Source organism: Schistocerca serialis, chromosome 5, assembly GCF_023864345.2.
Source record: "Schistocerca serialis cubense isolate TAMUIC-IGC-003099 chromosome 5, iqSchSeri2.2, whole genome shotgun sequence".
In the NCBI taxonomy this organism is placed as follows: Eukaryota; Metazoa; Arthropoda; class Insecta; order Orthoptera; family Acrididae; genus Schistocerca; species Schistocerca serialis.
In genome coordinates this window covers 814,282,418-814,310,271 of record NC_064642.1, presented here as the reverse complement: position 1 = coordinate 814,310,271, position 27,854 = coordinate 814,282,418, and positions in this window count along the sequence as shown.

Sequence of the window (27,854 nt, the reverse complement as noted above, 5' to 3'; positions counted from 1 at the left end):
TCGAGGTACACCCTTCAAAAACCTCCTCTTTATCTCATCAGGCACTCCTGAAAATATAAATAAAGACATATCAATAATTACCATCGACACTCAGATCTTATCTAGATCGTAAAAAGAAGTTCTGCTTTACAGCACACACAGACAAAAAAGGAACAAAAGGTGACATATGCTTCAGGTACAGCGTTCCACCCACTTAGCAAAAGAAAGAGGGGTGATGCAGAGAAGATTACACATGAATTAAGTTAACCAGAACTTCATGCAGAGAAAGCACAGAAGGACTTTCTAGTCAGCTCATCCACCAGTTATGCACCTTTTGTTAATAGCAGTACAAGCTTGGATAAATAAAAAAGTAATGTCATCTCATGTCAAATCACTTGATTTACAAAGATACTCTCTGAAATTATTCCTCACCTGAAACAACAAAACTCTAGTCACACATGCCAAATGGGGAATTCAGATCAATCCTTTAACACTATTGACACTAAGTGGGCAGCAATGAACCCCATTTTTTATATTATAAACCTGATCACCATCACCATGACCATCACCCTTAGCACCATCCACTTTATAACAATGAGATTTTTAAATATTTACTTTTTGATCTTTTGTCCATATTTTGTTTCCTATTTGGTTTGAATAAAGATTCTTGTTTTCTTATGCTTGCTAGAATATATACTTAATTTTAAAATTAAATGTCCTCTCCCATCTGTGTTTTGTTTTGACTGGTGAAAGACAATATCAGTGGATGTTTGATAATAACAATTTGGACTATTACACACATCCAACAAAAAGCTATGAAATTCTATAGTCCAATTAAACTGATTACTATGTGCCAAGTAAGCCTAAAGTAACATGGCTTAGTTGTGTGTGTGTGTGTGTGTGTGTGTGTGTGTGTGTGTGTGTGTGTGTGTGTGTGTGTGTGTGTTTGTTTGAGAAAGAGAGAGAGAGAGAGAGAGAGAGAGAGAGAGAGAGAGAGAGAGAGAGAGAGATACTTGATAATGAGGAGAGAAGAAGAAAGAGGACGAAACATGATACTGATTCACATGATACTGATTCATAGCCTACTCCTCTCAATTGGCACTGACAGGGCCACTGAGCTTCGAGTCCCCATCTGACTGACAGATTACTATCAACAATGTAGTCAGTCACCACACTGTAACACAATGAGAAGATGTTTGGAATTTAATCTGGGACACTGATTGAAAAGCTGATGATCAGTATATTTATGCTGCCACTTCTACTCTCCATGGTGGTCAAATAATGGCTCTGAAAATTTCATACACCACCAGGTTTCAAGCTGGCTTACCTCCGAATTGAGCAGCACCATGCAGCACAAGTGTACTAAATGATGAAGGGAGGTTTGACTAGCTGTCAGGTTACAAAAAATATTCCCATCTCTGAAGAGTACCTAAAGAATACTGCCCCTCTATAATAGCTGCTTCTGAAATATACAACCCAAGGCAAATAAAATGAAGCACCACAAAGGAATTATCTAAATTGGACAGAAATTCATGGATATGATGTGCATCTACAGATAAACAACAATTTTAGAAAAATTGGATGATTTATCCCAGAAAAAGAGATTCAAAACTTCAGCAAGTCAGTAATGCTTTGGTCCAACTCTGGCCCTTATGCAAGCAATTTTCACCTTGTTATTGGCTGAATGATTTTGAATATCCTCCTGAGGGATACCATGCCAAATAATTGCCAAGTGGTGTGTTTGGTCATCAAAAGCCCAAGACAGTTCAAGTGCTGTGCCCATAATGCTCCAAACATACTCAAGTCAGAAGAGATCCACTGATATTGCTGGCCAAGGTAACATTTGCCAAGCATGAAGACAAGCAGTAGAAAGTTTTGCCATGTATGAGTGGATATTATTTTGATCAAATGTAAGCCCAGAATGCAATGAATGGCAACAAAATGGGGCATAGAATATTGTTGTCTACCACTGTGCTGTAAGGATGCTGTGGTTGATAACCAAAGGGGTCCTGCTATGAATAGAGACAGCACATCAGACCACTACTGGTTTTTGGGCTATACAACTAGTGAAAGTCAGGTTGATATTTCACTGCTGCCTGCACCATCTCCTGACACATCTTCAACCTGGAATCTCATTGACTGGAGTAGAATTGTCTTCAGTGATGAATTATGCTTTGCAGTATGCCCCTACGACCAGAGTGTATTATGAGATACACGATCTGCAAACACAGTGAGTTTGGTTAGTGTTTCAACATAGACTGCTTCCATCATTTTGAGAAGACTTCTTGCAAACAGGCCAGGAATTAATGCCATTCTGTAAGCTTCAATTGTCACCCTTAAGCTCTTATAATGAGCAGTAATTTCAGGTAAATGAATCACACCAAATCAAATAAAAAGAAGAAGAAGGAGAAGTAAAACAGCTGCAATCTAAGTGGGGCCATGGTTAATCATATCAAAAGTGAAACATTTAGATCCTGTCTATCCCACACGGCATACTAAGGGGGAACCTATTGCACAGTCTTCACTTGAAGCTATGCTTGTTTCTGGCCTAACTTAAAGTATCATTTAGAGCTGTGACATATCTTGCCTTTAATTTCAAGGATTTGGGAACCAATACTTCTGCACATTCCTCAGGTCCCACAACATACAACTGCAAGTGACATTCTGTAGATATCAGTTTGGAGGATATGCTAAAAACTGAAAAGTTACCAACAAATTCTGAGCAATGGTTTGGACACCTTTATGTGCATGAATCCTGTTTACTACAAAAGCAAATGGTATCACACTCAAACTACTACCCAGGTAGGCACAATTCTTCTGAACAAAATTGTTTGAAAGGTATTTTACAAAAGGATATTGACAGCCACAAGATTCTGTTTAATACTCATAACTGCTGATAAAAAACTATTTACGATATTAGCTTCACATTTCTCTCTCTGAGTAACACTGCAAGTTATCTGAATGTCTAAAAAGACTTGTCAGACCTTGTGCGAGTAGGCACAACACATTTAGACAATTTTTTGTTTTGCCAGCTCTAGCAATACTCTTTGTATGTTAATATTCACCACTAGTTCCTGCTGTCCACTAAGAGGGGTTTTATCTCCTTTTCTTTTTGCAGTTCCAGCTTTTTTAACGATAAAATAAAGAAAGATCTCTTATCTACTCACAGCATGGCAAACATTAAAACAATCAAATGGGGCCTCAAATACTTGAGCAAGACTAATACAATATGTGTACTGCAGATTAAGATTAGGATTGCTCACAATCAACTGATTTAACTCTGCAGTTCAACCTCATCAACATACGTGAGGTTGACATGTCTTTTAAACAGGTTTCAGGTGTACTACTGCTGGTTCAGCTACTGTACTCTCTCACTGTGCTACAAAGCCTGACTACTAATTAGTACAAGCAGAGGACATTAGGATCAGCACCAATACCCTATTGTCGCTACTGAAGTGTCTGCATACCTCTACACTTAAATATGGATTGCTCACAATCAAATGCTTTAACTCTGCAGTTCAACCTCATCAACACATGGGAGGTTGACATGCAGGTAGGCAGACCATCACATGACGACACTGACTTGAAAGTTTTGCCAGCTCGTGATCAGCATGTAGACTGGTCATGTTGACCCTTGTGGTTGAGATTTAGAAAGACTGCTATCTGGACTGAGAATCATCCTGAGAAGGCTCTATCGAGGCTCAGAACTGCTCACATACTTGCTGAATACTGTAGGTCACTGCAGACTAGTGTATTACACGCAGAGTTACCAGTGTCTCAACTGTCCCGCAAGCACTCCTCTGGTGTAAGTCTTTCACCCAGGGGAAAGAACAGAGTGAGGCAACTCGGGTAACAGCTATAAATCTCCAAACATATCCGGCTCCTGCCCTACCTATACTTAACTACATGTTCAGTTTGATAGTGATAAGCTGGACCTTAAAGCCAACAGCTTCTACTACTTCTCGTTTGGTGGCAATAATTAGCAGAATTTTAAGTATCTGAGGGTATATTATTGGGAGAAGGAGATGAGTTACACAACATCAAGCATGATAGTGTTTAATAACTGAGATGTTCCCAACAATGCTCTTTTATGCAGGGTGGAGAAAAATTGTGTTGCGAAATTTTAACCCAGGATAGCTAATGGCAGCAGGAAAAAAAATTACTAACGTCATGCAGGTCAACAACGTACCATTTTAAAACTATGGAAACGTGGTGCCACGTGTTCCAATTGGCCATGGGATTGCCATGTTTCCATTTGTTAGTTGACGGGAAGCGCTATAATTGTCAGTTCACACATACAAATGTCCCTCGTCCGTCACTGCTCGAATGTGATACGCATACGTGTCAAATAGGTCTTGCTGTTTCTCTCCACCTCATGTAAGAGGCATTCACATGTAAGCTTCACTTCAGAGCACACATATGTCACCTGGGATTTAGTCATACAGTATGTGGTGTCACCGCCCGACACCACACTTGCTAGGTGGTAGCATTTAAATCGGCCGCGGTCCGTTAGTATAAGTCGGACCCGCATGTCGCCACTATCAGTGATTGCAGACCGAGCGCCACCACACGGCAGGACTAGAGAGACTTCCTAGCACTCGCCCCAGTTGTACAATGGACTTTGCTAGTAATGGTTCACTGACAAAATACGACCTTATTTGCCGAGACGATAGTTAGCATAGCCTTCAGCTACGTCATTTGCTACGACCTAGCAAGGCGCCATTATCAGTTGCTATTGATCTTGTGATGCATTTACCGCCAGACCAACGTACACCATTAATGGATTAAAGTTAAGTATTCCACCAGCTACGTCCGTTTTTCTATATTCTAATTTCCTTGTCCTGTTCCAGACCTCACGCCAGCCTGCGTGAGCTAAAATGCGTGCCTTTTGGCTTCCTCTAGTAATTTGGGGTTGGCTCTTCTGCCAGCCCACAACACAGTAAGCATGGCAACACAGTATTTGTTTGAAGAACAGCAAGATATGGTTTTTGTTTATGAACTAATCGACAATAATGCACATGAAGCTCGATGTTTGTATGGTGAATGATACCCAGCAAGACATCACCCTCACCTGCAAACATTTACAGCAATTCACCCATGACTTGGCGAAACAGGCTTGTTAGCAGGATATCGTGGTGATGCCGGAAGACCTCGAACATGATGGGATGCAGCATTTGAAGAGACTGTTCTCAAGTGCTTCGAGGACACATCTACGACCTGTAGTCTAGTGGTTGGACATAACACTGAGGTCACTCATCAGTTCGTCTGTTTTGAGGAATGATGGCCAGCTTCTATTTACTTTCCACCCTGCTGAAGACCTAAATCCTGTAGCAGACTATGAACACAGGCTAGGGTTTTGCCGTTGGTTTCTGCGATGTGTTGCGTGAGATCCAGATTTCCCTGCCATTGTGTTGTTTACAGTATGAATGCATCTTCCATTGGGATGGCCTTTGCAACATTCAAAACGTTCATTACTGGACAAGGAGAGATCCTCACCACGTGTACATCCACAGACACCATGAACAATTTTTGCTCAATGTTTGGTCAGGCATTGTGGTTGACCATCTTATTGGGCCAGTTTGTCTACCTTCTCGACTTACTGGGGCAAATTACCTTAACTTTATTGCACGAAATGCTACCCGGCTTGCTGGAAGATGTTCCTTTTTTTTTTTTTTTTTTTTTTTTTTTGTGGTTTTCGGGCGCACAACTTCAATGGTCATTAGCGCCCTGACTACTCTAAGAATGCACCGCGAGGCACAAGTTGACAACAACAACTAATAGGGAAAACACAATAAAAGACAGACTGACAGGCATAGGATTAAAAAACATCATCAAATGTCCTTAGCGAGGTGTGTCAAATTGATAAAACAAAGCTGCTCGTGGGTCATCCGCTAAAATGGCATCGAAAGTATTAGGCAGGTTAAGATCGAGGCGCAGTGTGTTAAGATCAGGACAGGACATTAAAATGTGTCTAACCGTCAGCAAGTGCCCACATGGGCAGAACGGCGCCGGCGCAGCCGTCAGCAGATGGCAATGGCTGAACCGGCAGTGTCCAATTCTTAACCTTGCTAAAACGACCTCCTCCCGCCGAGAAGGGCATGAGGAGGACGTCCAAGCCACGGGAAGAGGTTTTAAGGCCCGAAGCTTGTTGTCGGTAAGTGCAGCCCAATCGGCATGCCACAGCGACACAACGCGCCGACAAATGACCCTGCTAAAGTCGGACGAAGGGACACAACAAGAAGCTGTCCGAGGCTGGAGGACCGCAGCCTTGGCTGCGGCATCTGCAGCTTCGTTCCCAGGGATACCGACATGGCCAGGAACCCACATAAAGCTAACCGGCGTACCGACGTCCACCAGCTGCTGAAGAGAGCGTTGGATCCGGTGTACGAAAGGGTGAACCGGGTACGGATCACTGAGGCTCTGGATGGCGCTCAGGGAATCTGAGCAGATGACATAAGCAGAATGTCGGTGGCGGCAGATGTAAAGAACAGCCTGGTAGAGGGCAAAGAGCTCAGCTGTGAAGACCGAACAATGGCCATGGAGCCGGTATTGGAAACTTTGTGCCCCGACAATAAAGGAACACCCGACCCCGTCATTGGTCTTAGAGCCATCTGTATAAATGAAAGTCATGTTGTTGAACTTCGAACGAAGTTCCAAAAAACGGGAGTGGTAGACCGAACCGGGGGTGACCTCTTTTGGGAGCGAGCTGAGGTCGAGGTGAACGCGGACCTGAGCCTGGAGCCAAGGTGGCGTGCGGCTCTCGCCCACTCGAAAGGTTGCAGGGAGTGAAAAATGAAGGTGTTGAAGGAGGCGACGAAAGCGAACTCCAGGGGGTAGCAAGGCAGAGACATACAACCCGTATTGAAGGTCAAGAGAGTCGTCAAAAAAGGAACGATAAGACGGATGGTCGGGCATTGACAGTAGCCGACAGGCATACCGACAAAGCAGTATATCGCGCCGGTAGGTGAGTGGCAATTCGCCAGCGTCAGCATGAAGACTCTCTATGGGACTGGTATAAAATGCTCCGATCGCAAGTCGTAAACCCCGATGTTGTATGGAGTTGAGGCGGCGTAAGATGGATGGCCGTGCAGAGGAGTATACGAAGCTCCCATAATCCAGCTTGGAGCGGACGATCGACCGATATAGACGAAGTAGGACGGTTCGATCCGCTCCCCACGACATACCACTGAGAACACGGAGGACATTTAAAGAACGGGTACAACGGGCGGCCAAATATGACACATGTGGAGACCAGCTAAGTTTCCTGTCAAAGGTAAGGCCTAAAAATTTGATTGTCTCCACGAGTGGGAGAGCAACGGGACCGAGTCGTAAGGACGGTGGGAGAAACTCTTTGTAGCGCCAGAAGTTAATACAGACCGTCTTCTCGGCAGAAAAACGGAAGCCATTGGCGACACTCCAGGAGTAAAGACGGTCAAGAGAACGCTGAAGACAGCGCTCCAGGACACGTGCACACTGCGCGCTGCAATAGATGGTAAAATCGTCCACGAAAAGGGAGCCTGATACATCAGCTGGGAGGCAATCCATTATTGGATTGATCGCGATGGCGAAGAGAGCGACGCTCAAAACTGAGCCCTGTGGCACCCCATTCTCCTGGCGAAAGGTGTCGGACAGGACAGAACCCACACGTACCCGAAACTGTCGATCCATTAAAAAGGAATGAATAAAAAGAGGGAGGCGACCGCGAAAGCCCCATGTATGCATGGTGCGGAGAATGCCCGCCCTCCAACAGGTGTCGTAAGCCTTCTCCAAATCAAAGAACACAGCCGCGGTCGGGCGCTTCCGCAAGAAGTTATTCATAATGAAGGTCGACAAGGTAACCAGATGGTCAACAGCAGAGCGGCGCCTTCGAAACCCACATTGTACATTGGTAAGTAGGCGTCGAGACTCGAGCAGCCAAACCAATCGAGAGTTAACCATTCGCTCCATCACTTTACAGACACAGCTGGTAAGCGAGATAGGTCGATAACTGGAAGGCAAGTGCTTGTCCTTCCCCGGCTTAGGAATCGGGACAACAATAGACTCGCGCCAGCATGCGGGAACATGTCCCTCAATCCAGATGCGATTGTATGTACGAAGAAGAAAACCTTTACCCGCAGGAGAAAGGTTCTTCAGCATCTGAATATGAATAGAATCAGGCCCTGGAGCGGAGGACCGTGATCGGCCAAGTGCGGTTTCGAGTTCCCGCATGGTGAATGGGGCATTATAACTTTCACAATTCGAGGAGCGGAAGTCAGGTGGCCTGGCCTCCTCTGCCTGTTTGCGGGGGAGGAAGGCAGGGTGGTAATGAGCGGAGCTCGAAACCTCGGCGAAAAAGCGGCCGAAGGCATTGGAGACAGCCTCAGGGGCCACAAGGACTTCATTCGTGACCTTCAAGCCAGAAACTGGGGAGTGGACCTTAGTGCCAGATAGCCGGCGCAGGCTACCCCAGACAACAGAAGAAGGGGTAGAACTGTTGAAGGTGCTTGTGAAAGCAGCCCAGCTGGCTTTCTTGCTTTCTTTAATAATACGACGACACTGAGCACGTAATCGTTTATAATTAATACAATTCGCCACTGTAGGGTGGCGCTTAAAGGTGCGTAAAGCACGTCGACGAGCACGTAAAGCATCTCTACATGCTGCGGTCCACCAGGGGACCGGTACGCGACGTGGAGAAGAAGTAGGGTGAGGGATGGAATATTCAGCAGCAGCGAGAATGACTTCCGTGAGGTGTGCGACCTGACGATCGCAGCTTGTGAAGGTTTGATCCTGAAAGGTAGCCCTGGAAGAGAAGAGCTCCCAGTCTGCCTTGGAGATGGTCCAACGAGAGGAGCACGGAGAGGGAGTATGCTGCAGGAGATGAAGATGTTCCTCTGGACATTTGTCTATGCATGTGGTTGCAGCATGGGTCACATGCACATAACAGTCATGCTGTGTGTGGATATTTAGATGAACTCTTCTATGGCCAGGTAAATGGCAGAGGTGCTCATAGGACACGGCCCCTGTGATCCCAGACCTGACACCACCAGTCATTTATCAGTGGGGACTCTTCAAGGTTCTAGTTCACTCACCCCAGTATGAACCACCTAGGAACAAAGAGGAATTAATGCATCTCATTCATCATGCCACCAATCACATCAAGGCAAAGCCAGTAATCTTTTAAAGAGTTCAGCAAAACACCGTTCGACACTATCGACCTTGTGATGCGTAGAGGGTATGCAAACTAACAGCTGTTGATGGGTTTGTTTCCAGTACGTCTTATCATGAAACTACAATGGATGTGTTGGGGACCCCAGCGGATTCACCTCCAGCCCTCAGAGTGGAAGGCTGACATGCTACCACCGAGTGTATGGGCTGCCTTGGATACATCACGATCTTTGGCAGGCAAAGCATGCCCGGTCATGCGTTGTCCAGAGCATCTGGCAACAGGGCAATCCTGCAGCCAATTTGAGCATATGATGCCAAGTTCCCGTAGTTTAAAAGTTGTGTTTTAATGCCGTACACAACATTAGTAATTTTCATTCCTACTGGCATCAGCTAACCAGGGTTAAAATTTCATGATACAATTTTTCTGCACCCTGTATGTAGATGACAACCATCACATAGGCCAAATTCAGAAACTGACCTCAAGAACTACCCACCTCTGGGACATCTGGCATGCCGTTGCTGGAGGAGTTTAGTGCCACCTATGGGACATCTGGATCCCTCAGACCAAGCCCCTGTTAGATAACCTGCTCTTCAGTGCATAGTCTCATCCCACTACCCTTCTAAATTTAGCCATCCATCAGCATGACCTCCCTTTTCCTATGTAGTGCATCTAACTGAAAGTAAAGTGCACGCAAAACTATTACACAAATATGAGAAAATAGCTGACTAGTTCTTAAATTAATGAGTGTAAATATTAGTACTGGTAATAGACACATATTACTATCCTAGCTTTCAGAGCTGTTACTTCTTTCCTCAGTGATGGGACTTGCACAGATTGGGAAGCCTGGAAATGTGGGTTAATCAAATGGGGATAACCTTTCGTGAGAATGAGGAAACAAAAATAGGGTAGGAAAAGGAAGGGGGATGTTGTCAGAGAAAGTGCATCATAGACAGTACATTAGTAACCAATGTGCCTGGTTGACTACAGAGATGACAGTGTGAGAAGTAATAATGGATATGGAGAGACAGAGTAGTACGTACACAAATGAGGAGAAAAACAGACAGAGGTTGGGCAGGGAAGAGGAAAAAAAAATAAAGAAAAGGAAGCAATAAAGAAAATAATGACCCATAATAAATTTTTGTAAAATGTGTAAAATACAATAAAAAGATGATAATGCAAATGATGGCTCAATTATGTCAACAGAGGTTAAGCCTCTTAAGATATCGGTATGTGAACATGTGTTGGAGGATAAGTTCCCACCTCCAGAGACCAGGGAAACTTATCAGGTAGGAGGATCTGTGTACTCAATAGACCACAGTGCCTGCGACAACACATGAGCTGTTTGGGTATCTGACTAGGTACTGGTTTTTATGGACTCCAGACCTGAGAACTCTTCCTCACACACATTTTTGCATCCCAACAGCCTTATAAACTTAGCTTCAACTAACAACTCCCCTTTTATCATCATCCTCGTTGTCATCTACTCTATTGCATCTCATTATTTTTTTTACTGTTGTTACATTCTTATTTTCAGCCTGCCCTCCCTTTCTCTAACTTTCCTCCCCCCCCCCCCCCCCCCCCCTCCCCCTTCCATTTCTTAATTGTATTACTCATTTTTCTTCTTCCTCTTAATCTGTTTTCTTTTTTTAAGCAGAGGACCTCACATCACTAAGTATACAGAGAAGGCTACAAAATCAAAAAATTACAGCAGTGATACTTTTAGGGGTATATCTGGCCTATCCAGAGGATAGGCCAGATATATGACACATTGTGTTGCAGACAAGCACAATGAAGAGTGTTAAACATTTTTGGTTTGGCCAAAGTCTTCTTCAGAAAAGAAAACACACATTCACACAAGCAAGCCCACATCATCCACACATAACCACTGTCTTGGACTGCTCCAGCAACAATGCAATAGTAACATTGATTGAAAGTAGCAATCCAGAATTGGGAACAAAATGGGGTAGATATAGCAGGGTACAGGTGCAGTGAGGGAACAGCATCATCTGACAGAGCAGGTAGGGTCTAGATGGCAGCAGGACAATGCTGCCAGACACAGTATCTGGAAGCTGTGGGGGAGCAAGTGGGGAAGAATTGGGGAGAAAAGGGGAATGGGTAAGGAGAGGAGCAGAGAAGGGGAGAAAGATCGGTGGGTGCATTGGAAGAGACGAGGACAGGATGAAGGTGAGGGAACATAAGTAGGGAGGTGGTGTGGGACAGATGCAGCATAAGCTGTTGGGTAGATTGTGTGGGAACAACAGGTTGTAGTAGACAGAGGACATAATAATTTTGAGTGTGGAGAAAGTGTTGAAAGGATAACAAACCACATCTACTGTTCAGGAAAGCTGGTGGTGGAGAGGATGATCCACATGGACCAGGTTATGAAGCAGCTATATAAATGAAACGCGTTATAGACTGCTGCATGTTGTTCCACATGGTGGGCCATATAGCTGTTGGCTGCAGTTTGGCAGTGGCCATTCATCCTGGTTGACAGCTGATTGATAATCCTTTCAATATAAAAAGCTATGCAATGAGTGGAGTAAAGTTGGTATATTACACCTCAAACTGGAAAACCATCTCTCAGAGAGTACCACAAGGCTCAATTCTGGGCCAAATCCTATTTCTTTTTTATGTAAATGACTTACCCATATATAAATTATCATTTAGTTTTCTTTGCTGATGATATCAGTACTTGTAGAAAATAAAAACACAGAAAAGATTCCTGAAAATGTCATAGAAACATAGATGTTTGGTTCCATGTAAATGGCAAAAAAAAAGAGAGAACATCATGGTCCTCACACATAGATTATCTAAAAAATAAACTAAACAGCCTGGCATTTGCTATGACAATCTTAGCCAATGTCACTAGTAAAGACAAAAAAAGTAGTATACCATAGTTACTTTGAGTCAGTAGTGAGATACAATATTGTCTTCTGGGGGAATGACAAGAATATTAACTTTGCAGAAAAAAATTTCCAGAAACATATGCAGTGCAAAGCCAAAAGAATCTTGTCGGCCATTATTAACAGATCTTAAGATACTAAGCGTTCCCTCATTATATCTATATTAAATAATTATTTTCACGAGTAATAACCCTAAACTCTTTTTGTCAATTTCCAGCATAGTTACGAAACTAGAAACAAAGAAAGCTTCATGCTGCCTACACATAGGCTTAATCTTTTTGCACAGACTCCACAATACATGGGAATGAAAGTACACAATAAACTGAAAGACACAAATTTTAGAAAGGTCCAAAGTGGCACAGTAAAAAGAGAATTGTATAGTACCCTAGTGCAGAAATGTTATTACTCTGTTGATCTGACCATTTGAGCAGAATAAAAACCACAATAATAAATAATATTCAGATTTTGTTGTGGTTATATACAAAATATTGTACCCCATGCATAATTTATCATAGTTATCAGCTGACAAGTCTCCTGTGCATAAAATCGATGATTTAACTTGTGCGTTATGAGACAACAAAATTCTGATTCTGATTACAAAGCTGTTTCTACATGTAGCCTGCACTCTGATAGGTTGGAATAATCCTGTGACAGGACTGGGACTGGAAGCACTGTTTTGGTGGAGTGAACATGTTTTGCACCTAAGTCTCCCATGGAGAAGATATGTGGAGAAGATATGTGGAGAGTTGAGGGATTGGAAGCATCAAAGGGATGAATTAGGATGTTGTGTAGGTTGTATGGACATGGAATACTACTTTAGGAGGGATGGGAAGAATCTCTGTTAGGACATCCCTTGTTTCAGGACACAATAATAGAGTGTCAAAGACCTATCAAGGAATGGCCTGAAACGAAATACTTCCTACACAATATACTTCCCACCCATCCTAAAATGGTGTTCCACTGCCCACCCTACCTCTGCAACATCTAAGACCATCACTATGATTTCCCCCCAATCTGAAATCCTTGCCACAGGGGTCATAGCCCTGTGAAAGACCTAGGCGGCAAACCTGCCCTATCCAACCGCCAAGCCCTTCCGATTCCAGTCCTGACAGCTTATGCCCCCCCCCTCTCTCTCCCTCCCTCCATCCATCCCTCCATTGTAGGGCAGCCCCAAGTGCAAAGAGCCATATTACATACCAGATCTGATGCAATCATTGCACAGATTTTTATATTGGTAAGATTACCAACTAGCTGGCAACCAAGATGAATCGCCACTGCCAAACTGTGACAGAGAGCTATGTGTACCATCCTGTGCAACAACATGCTGCTGAATGTAACATGTTTGACTTCATGTGGCTGCTTCATAACCTGGATTGTCTCCTCCCCCCTTTCCCCCCCTGTCTGCCACCAGTTTTTCTGAACTGAGCACTGAGCTTTACAACACAATCTTCAATTCTGAAATGATCCCAGTATTTTCTCTTCTGAAGAAGACTTTGGGCAAAAGCATTAAGTAAAACTGTCATTTTATTCCAGACTTTCCTGTCAGTCATTGGACTACATCATATATAACAAAAACTTTACATAAATAAGTTAACTAACACTCAACTTCCCAATTGCACTGTAACTTCTGCAGGAGACTTTAAAGAGCCAGAAACCATTTGATAAAACCATCATTTTGTAATTTGACAGAGTGACATGACATCCTATGAAACACAACTAAGACCCCACTCATAATGTAAATATATATTTGACTAGATGGCATTACATAGCTCTGATCTTTTTGTCCCTACAACTGCTTCAAATTCACAGAGTCTCAAATCCAAAAGTACTAAGGTCAGCAAGAACTAGCAGGAAGCTCTACAAATCCAAAAAACTAGATAAAGAGGCTGTTGTGTCATGTCTCCAAGAGGATCTCAAAAGAATTACCTCTGGGCTGGAACACATAGAAAGACCATGGCTGAGCTTTTCTTCTAAAGTCAACCATACACTGGATATGTATGCACGCCATAGAACCATTCCCAATGGAGAGCTACTTGATGGTATGCAGTCACTGTAGAGAAACTTCTAAACATACAGTTTGCAGCAAAAAACATGTAAAACAAAGCTTAGGGCTAGAAAGAGAGTGATGCTGCCTGCACAAACTACCAAACTGAACCTTACAGAAAATTCTCCCACAAAACCAACATAAATACTTCTCATGCACGAACCCTATCAGTGACACCAATGTTAGTACCCAGTGACTTACATATGACACAGAAATGGAAACTGGTGTAATAAATCAAAGCAAAACATTACTTCAGGACCCAGTGGAATCCTTTTAAGTACCTAAAATAAAAATTTGTGACCAGTTATTGAAAGAAAGTTCAGATCAAATCTGCCTTGAGAAGGGTAGCAGAAGTGACATAGAAAACTTACATCCAGTATACCAATAGCCATCTGTTCTAGAATCCTGAAATCAAACTTGATGATGTATCTCAAGGAGAATGTCCTCCTCCACATCAAACAGCATCCATATAAAGACTGTGCTAAAATCTATTTCTCTTTCTTCACATGATGTCCTGAAAGCCAGGAACAATGGCAATTCTGTGGATGCAGTATATCTAGAATTCTGAAAGGCATTTGACCAGTTATTGAAAGAAAGTGCAGATCAAATCTGCCTTGAGAAGGGTAGCAGAAGTGACATAGAAAACTTACATCCAGTATACCAATAGCCATCTGTTCTAGAATCCTGAAATCAAACTTGATGATGTATCTCAAGGAGAATGTCCTCCTCCACATCAAACAGCATCCATATAAAGACTGTGCTAAAATCTATTTCTCTTTCTTCACATGATGTCCTGAAAGCCAGGAACAATGGCAATTCTGTGGATGCAGTATATCTAGAATTCTGAAAGGCATTTGACTCTCTACCCCAATAATGTTTGTTAACAGAGGTATGAGTGTATGGGATATCAAACAAAATTTGTTTCTGTATTGTTGATTTCTACGTAGGAAAGGAGGAAGAAAGCTGCACAAATATCCAGACATATCTTGATAATGTTTTAAAGTGGAGCAATGACTGGTAATTTGTAATGGGTGTTCAGGAATGTAAACTGTGCATTGCACAAAACAAAACGTGATATACTATGACTACAACAGTCATTGCAGAAAACTAGAACCAGTTAACTCACACAAATACCTGAGTACCAGTTTATTGGGTCATCAAATGGAGTGCATACTAAGCTTAATCATACCAGTACTTACATAGAATAAAGAATGTATACGAAGAACAAAAGCACACAAATGTTGGAAAACCTAAATTGGTATGCTTTGTGATAGATATCATTCACCCTTCTTATGAAGTTTCCAGGTCTAGAAGTAAGTGAAGAATATGGGGATATTCTTCAGCTCTTTATGTATCACACCAGCAGAGATTGTAGGGACAAGATTAGTTTAATTAAAGCACAGAGCCATTTAAGTAGAAATTCTTCCTGCATGTTAGACATGATCTGAATGAGAAGAAAATTTAATATGTTACAATGCTAAGTATCCACTGCCACAAATCTCACAGCAATTTGAAGATTATTTAAAATTACTTCTATTTCAGTTGCAGTTTTTATTTTAGGAGAGACTCCCCACTGAACATGCCATATATGATGCCAGTTTCACTTGATTTGTGATATTTGTCTGAATGAGATAAATTAATTCACAGTGTTTTTATTTTGATCTTTATCTGTATAAAGCACAAGTATGGGAAAACTGGTAGAAGCCAACCTTATGGATGACCGGTCTGGATTCTGGAGAAATGTAGGAACATGTGAGGCAAAACTGACCCTAAGACATCTCTTGTTGTTGTTGTTGTTGTTGTTGTTGTTGTTGTTGTCGTCACTGTCTTCAGTCCAGAGGCTGGTTTGATGCAACTCTCCATGCTACACTACCTTTGCAAGCTGCTTCATCTCTAAGTACCTACTGCAACCTACATCCTTCTGAATCTGCTTAGTGTATCTCTTTGCACAAGTATGGGAAAACTGGTAGAAGCCAACCTTATGGATGACCGGTCTGGATTCTGGAGAAATGTAGGAACATGTGAGGCAAAACTGACCCTAAGACATCTCTTGTTGTTGTTGTTGTTGTTGTTGTTGTCGTCACTGTCTTCAGTCCAGAGGCTGGTTTGATGCAACTCTCCATGCTACACTACCTTTGCAAGCTGCTTCATCTCTAAGTACCTACTGCAACCTACATCCTTCTGAATCTGCTTAGTGTATCTCTTTGTCTCCCTCTACAACATATCTTAGAACATAGGTAAATGAAAGGCAAACCTATGTTTATAGCATTCCTGGACTTAGAGAAAGCTTTTTACAATACTGGCAGGAATAGTCTCTCTCAAATTCTGAAGGTATTGTGGGCAAAATACAGGCAGCTAAGGGCTATAGCAAAGATGTACAACACAGAAGCAGTGGTTGAGAAGGGAGTGAGACAGGGTTGTAGCCTGTTCCTCAGTGTTCAATCTGTACATTGAACAAGCAGTAAAGGAAATGAAAGAAAAACTTGGGGTAGGAATTGAAGTTCATGGATAATAAATAAAATCTTTATGGTTTGTCAATGACATTGTAATTTAGTCAGAGAGAGAGCAAAGCACTTGGAAGAGCAGATGAATGGAATGGACAGTATCTTGAAAGGAAGATGGAGTTGAACATCAACAAAACCAAGGAGTTAAGAGTTAGGAAATCTTTTGTGAAAGTAATTGTCTTGAGTGTAGCCATTTTTGGAAGTGGAACATGGACAATAAACAGTGACATTTGTGGCACAACTCGACGAAAACAAAGAGATCGGTTGATAGGAGACATTTAGAAACATCAAGGGATCACCAATTTAGTAATGCGGGCAGAGGCAGAGCATAAGTGTGGTGCATATGTGTGTGTGACAAAAGGGCCCAGGAGGGGGGGGGGGGGGCCTTAAAAATCTTAGAGGAATAGGGGAATGCCAACTAACGAATACAGTAAGCAGATTCAGAAGGATGTAGAATGCAGTATTTATTCAGAGATGAAGAGGCTCATGCAGGATACAGTAGCATGGAGAGCTGCATCAAACCAATCTTTGGATTGAAGACTACTGCAACGAGATCATCATCATCATCATCATCATCATCATGAGGCATTGAGAAGCTTTTACGGCACAATAAATTAGTGGTTCAATTGTCACTTAACTGAAAGAAAGCACAGAATTGTGTTAGATAGAATAAGTTTCATCATGATTGACTCTTAAGTTGAGTGGGACAAATTATTATTGGTGTTTGATAGGATTGAACTACAGAACCACTCCTGTCCTTGTTCCATATAACTGATCTTCCACTTAACACTGGTAAAGCAGAAAGAGTACTCTTTTAATATGATGCAAGCAGCCTAATCCAAGCTGCAACAGCAGGTACAATAAATGAAATGTATAAGGTCTCGTTAACTGATTCTTGGTAAACTGTGTATCACATAACTTATGAAAGTTACAGTTCATTCAATTCTGTACAAGGTAAGACACATCATTTCAATTAAGAATACAGCATGTCAGGCAACAGAATCTGCAAAACTGGCTGTTCAAAATTCCTGAGTACACTTAACTTTAAGTGAAAATCACATGTTGTAGATGTTCTCAAACCCCTGGCTTCAGCAACTTAGCTCTCTGGATCATTTCAGGTTTGGTGACAAAAGCATTATAAAATTAGCTTAATTCACATACTTCCATGAATTGATGTTGAATGAAATAATTTTCTGGGGCATTTCCACACAGTACACAAGGTATTCCACAGAAATGTGCAGTAAGAATAGTGTCTGGTGTAACTTCCTCTACAGGTGAGATGGCTAATGCACAACTGTGGGCTGGAGCTCAACTCTGTATGCTTGTTTGAATCCTGATGGTGGAAAAATATTTGTGTGTTAGTGTCTGGCCAGCAAGGACAGAAAAGTTGGTGGCATGAATGTTCTGCACACCCATATTTGTGCTAAATTCCTGCATTAAATTCGTAACACTGCCACCACCGCCACTGCCTCATCCACCACCAAGCAACACAAACATGACACTATACTATACATGCTTCCATTACGCTCACCTACACACTATAAATCCAATACTGACACAGATCCCACATACCAACAAATATTGATGCCAGTATGAAGGAGGAAAAACACCCTTTCAGACAGGCAACTGAATCCACTCCGTGGGATATCTCAGCCAACAATGCAATTTGAGATTCTCATTTACAACTCGCAGCAATCCTTGAATTTCGTGTAGATATTGTTTAGAAAGTTTGGCTGACTACAAAACCTTGTCAATCCATTTATTCTTATGAAGTCTGATGTGTTGAGTTAGGGTCAATTTTTAGAAGAGAAGCACTTTTCATGAATAGTTTACTAGGAACAAGAATGTCCTCCACTAACTACAAATTAACCTTTGCCCACCACAGAAAGAAAACAGTATGCATCCATAAAAGTGTTTTATCACCTCTTATGAATTAAAGATACTGGTAAAAACTGAATGTTTTAAAACAAATTGAAATAATTTCTACTTGGATATTTCTATTCCATAGATGAAATTCTGAAGTAGTAGTACCTGTGGGTGGTCGGTAGGGATACATTTATGACATTTTGTTAAGAATTTAAAAAAAAAATTCCAGTGTGTAGCCACGATTCCAAAATGAAAATGTATCTCACTTCAAATTTACTGACACATACATCATGGCAAGCTCTCACAAAACTGATCCATGTAAGACATAAGCAAATGCAACAATACTGCATTATACTGTCAGAAAAGCACACAGTGGATAAGCTAACTATAGAAATCTAACCCCAATGTGTCATTCACAGTTGATACATCAGTCAAGAATTGCTGGGGAGCCATGTCTGCAGCCATCTTACACCAGCACAGAAGAGGCCTCATGAAATTTTCATCACCACCTCGAAAGAATAAAATTATGTAATAGTTATTTGATTGATTGTAGGCAAACCTCTGCATTCATGATAAACTGGGGAACTGTGTGGAGTTTTCTGCACTTAAGGGAGGACAATGTTCCTACAATCTAAAATGAAGTGGAAGAGTACAGTAACAATGCATCATCATAACACTCAATAGTTAAATGCCTCTGATACTTTCTGTGTCATCAAACAAAAAATGAATCTGGGCAACCACAACCATGATAAACCATGTTGAGAAATGAAACCACATCAGATGTTAAATCCCTTTATTCTTTGGAACTAAGAATCTTGCAACAATTACAGCCGCATCTTCAGGAGCAAATCTGAATATAAGCAGAAAAACAATCCTGTAGAAAATGATTAATCCCAAAGCTAAGATCAAACTGTATTGAAGAACGTACTCAGGGTGGAGTCAATTCACGATTTAAATAATTATTACAGAAAGGCACAGCATTCATTGTCAGTCCAATTAAATAGATTATCCCGAAAAATTCGTATGTCCTAGAAGTAATAAAATATGGTAGAAAACACTTACATAACAGCTGTGAAGAAAGATAAAAACATTGAGGAGGAACTTACCTAACACCATAGTGGATAAGTAGGACATTTAAGAGGCACTCGCCGATGTTAACACATGAATGTAAACACACTATAATATGCCACCTAGGTAACAACCTAATGGCTAAGAACTTTGACTGCTATAGTATCAGTATGTCAATAAATATATGCCATGTATGGGGTTCCATTAAAACCTAGAATACAACATGATACTATAATAAGCAGGTGTATTCCATGACCAGAAAGTTTAGCCAGCAACCCAGATGACTTTCACACACCATGAAAATTAGATTGAAGGAAAGAGAGAATACTAACTTTTATGCAGCAACAACATTAAGTAAACTAAATCATGCCCAGGGACAGGGATATTTGCTGCAAATGTGAAAGCTAAACTGTACTCAAAAACATGGTAATATGCTACATATTTGCAGCATATCTTCCCGTTTTGAGGTAGGATTTAGTTTATTTATTGTCATTCCAGCGCTACACAGTTATTCCAGCGGTACACATTAGAATATTCTCCCTCTCTCATGACTGTCAAACGATTTTAGCCCATAGACTGCCACCCAGATAGCGTTTACCTCTACACACTGACATTCAGTGAGTACCTCTTACATTTCCCCTTGTCCATTATGACATTACGTAAATTCATCCTCATTGTTTTTTAATCCTTCTTCATGGGTTTGAGTACTTTTACAGCATACACACTTTTGTGGATAATTATTTCATTGGACTAACAATGCAAGCTGAGTCATGACTTGATTCCAGTGATTACATGTTTTGATTCCAGTGACTACATGTTTCATTACAGCTTCATCATAGCTTTCAGAATATTTGTTTCTATATGATTGATTGTCCACTTATATACAGATTTGTACTTGAAATGCAGCTGTAAGTGCTCTGAAATTGGTAGTGCCTAATAATTTTACAGTTGAAGCGGTTTTATTTCTCAACATTCTAAGACAAGTCCAAAGATGAAGAATGATGTGGTAGCCCATCTGTCTGAAGGACCACTAAGTGAGTCACCTGGTGCTCAACAATTGAGGTGATAGTCGAAAAAGTGGAAATCACTAAGAGGTTGGTTTTCAAAATGTTGCACGATGTTATGAATATGACAATAACTGACATCTACAGGATGTTACAACTACTCACACCCACTTTAGAAGCCCACTGAAACTGAAGCAGCAGTGTAAACATTGAAACTGTGTTTGGCTAACTCAGGTAGCTTCATTAGCCATTTAATCAGAGTGAATGAGCCTGGACATATTTACATACATCTACATACACAACACCACTAAAGCAGGCAAAGATCCAAACATCATTACATGATTTGGTGCTGTGTGTTCTTTGCAGCCACCTGCGGTGCTAACAGACTACAATGTTAAGGGGAAAAAACTTCACAGCAACATACTGGGAAAATCTCCAGGTGAGATAGATAGAGGAGGCCATCAAGGTGAAGTGTCACAAGAGGCTGTGTGAGGGCATATTTTTGCTCCACAACAATGTCCCAGCTCATTCTGTACAGGACGGACATGCCGCTTCTTTGGCCTGTGAAATCTTGCCACACTCATTCTCCATCCAGTGATAGTTTCCTCTGACAAAAAATCCATTAGGTGGCAGCCATTTTCCAAATGAAATTTAATTTTTAAGGTGGAACATTTACTGAACAATCAAAAGGCAGGCTTCTACAACCAAGATATCTGTCATCATCTGTAATTGGAGAAGGTATATTGCATTATCCATTGTGTCTACACCAAAAAATTATACTTTTTCTATAACCAGATTACCAGGATAACACAAGGAATTTATTGTACTGGCACAGTAGGAAACAACCAGCCCCATTAATATACAAAATCATTATAAAAATGTTGCACAACATTATGAACTATTATTGTTTAAATGTTGCTCTAGTGAACCTTATCTCTGGATTCTCATGGAGGATATAGAAGGGTTCTTTGAATATGAATAGATCAGATTAAGCTGCAGAGCAAAAATTATTATATTAGAAAGTAATTTTCTACTGTTGATCTAGAAGAGAATGAAACTGCAATTGTCAGTGGAGGAGGTTCTACAGACAAATTGATTTTAAGTAAGGAAGATACTGTGGCTTCAGATGCTGAAGTTGCTATTTATACTTCTAGTGATAATAAAGTCAAATGAGACACAAAGTATAATAGTAGCAAACACAATGAGAGAACTGATCAAAACTGTGAAGCTACTGAGTCTTCCGCATACATATTATGTGGTAAAGATAGACATGGATGACATAAGGAAACTTCTGCGACAAGAAAATTGCTGAAGCATAGTATTTTGTGGGAAATGGCTGGCCTGACACGTGCAACAAAAATTCTTTTTATAAAAATACCTTCGAGGTTATATTTACAGACAAAATGTTTCATATAATGGTATGTGAAAACAACAGTAAGGCAAAGTTTATATAGCTAAATCATAATCAACTCTGAAGGAGAAGTGAATATGTGGAAGCCATTTACAACTAAAGAATTTTACGCATATCTTGGTATACTGATTACGGCTGGAGTAAAGTTCTCCAACAGTGAGCACACAAAGGAAATGTGAGAAGCAAATCCTCTCTCATGGTGTTGTGCAAGCTTATCCTCCAAAAGGTTTTGACAGGTAAGCAAATTTGTAAGATCTATCAGTGTGAATACTAGGGCTACACATTTGGAAAGTGATAAAGCTGCTGCACTCCTAGAAACATACTGGGCATTGAAACAGAAGCCTTAAAAATTGGCCTCATAGTAAATGAAAACAAAACAAAATATATGTTAATGTCACAATCTGAGGCCAGAAGAACCCCCAAAAATCTAAACATCAATGGGAAATGCTTCAATGGAGTGTCCTCTTTTAACTACTTGGGAGCCCTAATAACAAATGATAACAGTATTGGAAAGCCTATAAGGGAAAGAATACAAGCAGGAAACAGAGCTTACTTTGCAAATATGCAGCTTTTCAAAAATAGCCTTGTTACAAGAAAAACTACACTGCTAATATGTAATTCCCTAGTCCGCCCAGTTATCACATACGGCTCAGAGGTATAGACGTTGACAGAACACGATAAAAATGCACTAAGAAGCATTGAGCAGAAAGTACTACACAAAATCTATGGGCCAATAAGAGAGGAAGAAGGCTAGATAATACACTACAATGCCGAATTAGAGGAGTTAATACAAGGCAGGGACAAAGTAAAATTTGTGAAATCACAGAGAATACGATGGCTAGGACACTTTGAGAGAATGGCAGAGGATAGAATTCCAAAGAAAATTATGAAAGGCATGATCCATTCAGTTAGGCAAAAAGGGAGACCTAGAAGAAGATAGATTGATGAGGTAATTATGGATATCACCAATATGGGAGTCCGGGGGTGGAAAAGAGCAGCAAATAACTGAGAAGTGTGGAGGAAGGTTGTTGAAGAAGCCAAGGCTCACCAAGGGCTGTAGCGCTACTGAAGAAGAAGAAGAAGAAGAAGAAGAAGAAGAAGAAGATTTGAAATATCCTATATGCTAAATTCAAACCTTTGAGGATACTATATTTCTTTCAATTGCCTCACTGTTGATGATGTAGCTTTTTCCTTAGAAAGGAAAGACAAGATTTACTGAACACGCACCCTCAAAGCAAGCAAAATGCGGCTTGAAGGCTCTGTGGGTTTGTGATTTGCAAAATTCTTACCCAATAACTGGCCAACTTTATACAGGTAAAGCTGCTTCTGTGAGAGAAACTAATAAAGGGTACAGGGTAATATAAGATTTATGATACCATTTCAAATGTACAAGCAGAAATATGGTCACTGACAATTTTTTCATAACTCTGTTATTACTGAGGTTGTCAAAAACATGGGAGATGTCCATAATCGGTACTGTAAAATGAAACTAGCCCTATATACCACCAGAACTGCTGCAACCTACCTCTTCATGCCAAGACCTCTGATCTATATTTAGATTCAGAGAAGGAACACTTCTCTGTATCAAAACATCCAAACAAGAAGAAAAGTTCTAAAGTTATCAATAACTCATTATGCTGTATCCATTTCTGTCTCGCTTTCAAAGCCAGATGTTACACATTATTATAAAAGCACAAAAAGGGCATTGACAATATGGATAAATTGTGTTCTCATTACAGTGTGGAAAGAAGAACACAGAGATGGCCCCTAGCATCTCCATGTTGTTTGCTTATAAGCATACATTATTTACACAGGAAACAATCCTCAAACAAAAAACATGACTCATAGACCCATACTCTTTCTACTGGACCTGAGACAACATTTGATACTGCCTTCCCTTATCTCTGGATCATCAAATTCTAATCACTTGACAAAATTTTCCATGAAATCAGATATTGAGTGCACAGTAGGTTGACTTTTAACTCTGGTTCCTGAGTGAGTGGGGACTCAAGCAAAATGATATGCTTCTGGACAGCTGAAAAATATGAGGAAAACAAGAAAAAGTTTCAAGAGATGTAAAACCCCAATATGGAGTGAGCATTGCATTATAAAAACACTGTGTGGGCTCTGTGAATAAATAATAATTCCAAGTTTTTCCTTCCATTTTAAAAAGCAGCAAGCTTTAGTAGCTGTATGATATTATGTAACAGTGTCACAGTTAGTAAGCAATTACTGTATTTTGAACACTTTAATGACTAGAGCTGCTATATTATGAGTAATAGAACTAATAACATGTTACATAAAATGAAGTATTTCATTTGTAATCTTTACACCTGCTCACATGGAATTATGTTGCTACTCGTGTAACCCAAATGCCATTAGAGAGTGCAATATATTCCTTTCCATTGTAAATTCTCTTCTTTGAAAGTATTTAAATTTTGCTTTTATTAAGACATTTACACATGTGTCAATGAGGAATAACTAAGGTTTGTTTATACTAGCTTTAACCCTTTAGTGACCAGTGGGAACTATAGTTCCCACTTACTTGATTTTGCTGTAAGTTTAGTGGTAATCCATGTTCCCACTTCTAACTTGTGCTACCATCTCTGTTAGAGTGTGCTAACTATGTGTAGATTGTCAACGGATAGGCGAAACCTGTTGTATTTCTGCCTTGTGAGGCAATCAATGCAGAAGCGCAGTTCCCACATGAAAACAAGCCACTGTTTCGACTGCTGCAGTGTTTTTTGGATGGTGTGCTTTCCTTTTGCATGTGAAGTGACTTGGGTTGTATTTATCTACTTTTATATTTTAAAGGGAGATAGTATTCATGTATATTTGCTGGATTTGACTGAAAATTACATAAATATTACAAGGTAAGTTAGTGGAAGCAGAAGTGAAGTATTCTGCCCATTGGCTGTGGCAGAGTATAATAAAATAATGGGAGGAGTGGATAGATTTGATCAGCTGCGTGAACGGTATGCTGTAGGCCGTCATTCATGGAAGTGGTGGCACAAATGGTTTTTCTTTCTTGTGGATTTGGCAGTTGTCAATTCCTATGTTATGTGGAAGCTACAGAAGACAGAAGCAGACCAGCTAACATTTAGATTGCACTTGTCAAGGCAGCTTATCTCTGACTTCTCACGTCGTGAGAGAAGAGGAAGGCCTGTTCATTTTCAAACACCAAAAAGAGGTGTGTCTGGAGTACCAGATGAAGTTTGTCTGGAGAAAGTTGGAACTCATTTCCATACAAAAGGTACAACAAACAAAAGATGCCGCCAATGTAGCACTAAGAACAAAGAAAAGAGAACAAAAATAATGTGTAGCGACTATCGTGTACATTTGTGTGTAGCACCATGCTTCTCGAAGTTCCATAGTACATCACCTTAGTGAACGCAAAGGACAGTATGAACTAATACAAATATAAATGTAATGTTTAACATGTTTTTGTACTAAAAAATAAAGGAAATACATTTTTTAAAATTGGCAAGTGAAGTTACTCCAGAGTTCGGTGGGAACAATAGTTCCCACAAATTTTTTTATACTCGTAGGCTAAACTCTCACTTTCAAGATTTAAACTATGATCGTATGAACGGTTTCTTAGCCCAATAAAGTGTTCATAAAAAGTCTACAACTTCCTGAAGAAATTTGGTCACAAAAGGGTTAATACACTTGATAAATTGCACTTATTGTTACAAAGGTTGCCCAGGTTACACAGGTAGCCCACTTTGGAAACAAGGCTAAAAATGACTAACACCATGAAGAGACATAGTTTTTGAGGGAATAATCTGAAGTTCACAACTACTACGCAAATAATCCTTTCTTACAACTTGCATATTCTAGTAGTTGGTGTCAGTGTTTTGTGATACATTTTACACGTTCTGTTGGCAACGGTTTCTTATTCTTTCTTCACATCATGTGCTGGCATCAAACGTGACAGAACTGATTTATGGGTTTCATTTCTCAACAGCTTTGTGAGGCAACTTTTATGGCCATTGTGCACAGCTGTCTTGCAGAGTTCATCTTCTGGATTTGAAACTGTGTTCTCCATTGCTCACAAAATTTCTCTGTGAAAAATCTTGTTGTGTGAACCCTCATGAGAAACTGATTTACGGTATACAATCAAAAAGCAAATAGTTGATCTATGTGTAGGGTTCACAGTGTAACTACTGCTGTTTTCTATAAACAGCATATCACTGGTGAGTCAACTTTTCAGTTTGCAGTATGAGGATTATTCTTAGTTACACTTCAGAACCTAGCCTTTAATATAAAAATGGAAACAGAACTTGTTGGACTATTAGTTTGGTATTTCAGTGGCTGTTCACACCATCACTTCACTCCTCAAATGTGTGAGAGTTTGGGCTTGCTCAAGAAATAGACTGGCTGTGGTAACATTATTCTTGTCACTAGTACAACTGAGAATTAGCAACATCATACAGTGTTTGGCAACACTATTCCCACATACTTCCTGGAATAGCACAGAATTATCCTGCTAAATTCATTTGATTTTTCTTGTTACTTTGAGTAAATGTTCTGAACGATTTCAAGTTACAGTGCTAATCAATTTATGTTTGTGAGTCCAGGAGAGTTTTTTGAATCAAAACTTAGTACTAGGCTCATCTTTAATGTTGCTCTCTATGCCTTCACTGCACTTGAGAGAGGGGGCACACACAGCAGTGGTTCACTAGTTGAAATTAATGTGGTCACTTTGTGAAAAGAATGTTGTTTCAGCAGTGATTTAGTATAATTTTTCTGCTTTTTTCCAATTCTCTGACGAGAGAGAGAGAGAGAGAGAGAGAGAGAGAGAGAGAGAGAGAGAGAGAGAGAGAGAGAGAGAGAGAGATATTGGAATAGTGAGGGAGAGATTGGGATAGTGAGAGAGAGATTGGGATAGTGAGAGAGAGATTGGGATAGTGAGAGAGAGATTGGGATAGTGAGAGAGAGATTGGGATAGTGAGAGAGAGATTGGGATAGTGAGAGAGAGATTGGGATAGTGAGAGAGAGATTGGGATGGTGAGAGAGAGATTGGGATGGTGAGAGAGAGATTGGGATGGTGAGAGAGAGATTGGGATGGTGAGAGAGAGATTGGGATGGTGAGAGAGAGATTGGGAGAGACAGACAGAGAGGGAGGGGGGGGGGCAGTGGCAGGAAGTGACGAATAGTGAGGTGGGTGGATGTGGTGAATAAGTGTGGGCAGAGGCGATATACAGGGTGGAGAGTCTGGTGTAGACAGAGGAAGAGATGGAGGGGTAGGAGACGGAGAGGGAGAGGGAGTATTTGATGAGGGGACAGACCTGTCGGGGGCAGGTAGGATAGACAGAGGGGCAGGAACCAGATGCTGACAGAGTCAGGGAGAGGGAAGTGGTCAGAGCTGGGGAGGAGGAATCAGACAGACAGACACAAGTGTGGAGGAGGTGGACAGAGAAGGAAGGAGGAGATGGACAGAGAAGGAAGGAGGAGATGGACAGAGAAGGAAGGAGGAGATGGACAGAGAAGGAAGGAGGAGATGGCTGAACAGAAGTCTGACCGTAAGGTGGTAAAGATGGAGGGTGGGGGAAGAAGTAGACACAGACAGAGGGGAGGGAGTGATGTGCACAACATGTGTGTCAAACACTTATATGATCAGAGCCACAGGGAATATGCTGGATTATGTACAAATTTTGCTCTTCCCTACAGCTTCACCTACATATGCCTTTTACACATATTGCATGCATTTTATCCTACCTCCCCTCTCTGTCCAATTTCATCCTTCCCCCATCTCTCTGTGCAGGAGAAATGGAGTTTTTATTTATTCCAATTGGTGATGGTAAATGAAATAAAGTGAACTGTCTTTTCAAAGCCGCATCAAGGAAATGTCACTGCCCTTTGAGACTGCAGTGTAGAAATTTCTAGGTATTCACAGGAAGAATTATGCAAATGGAGGCACACATTTG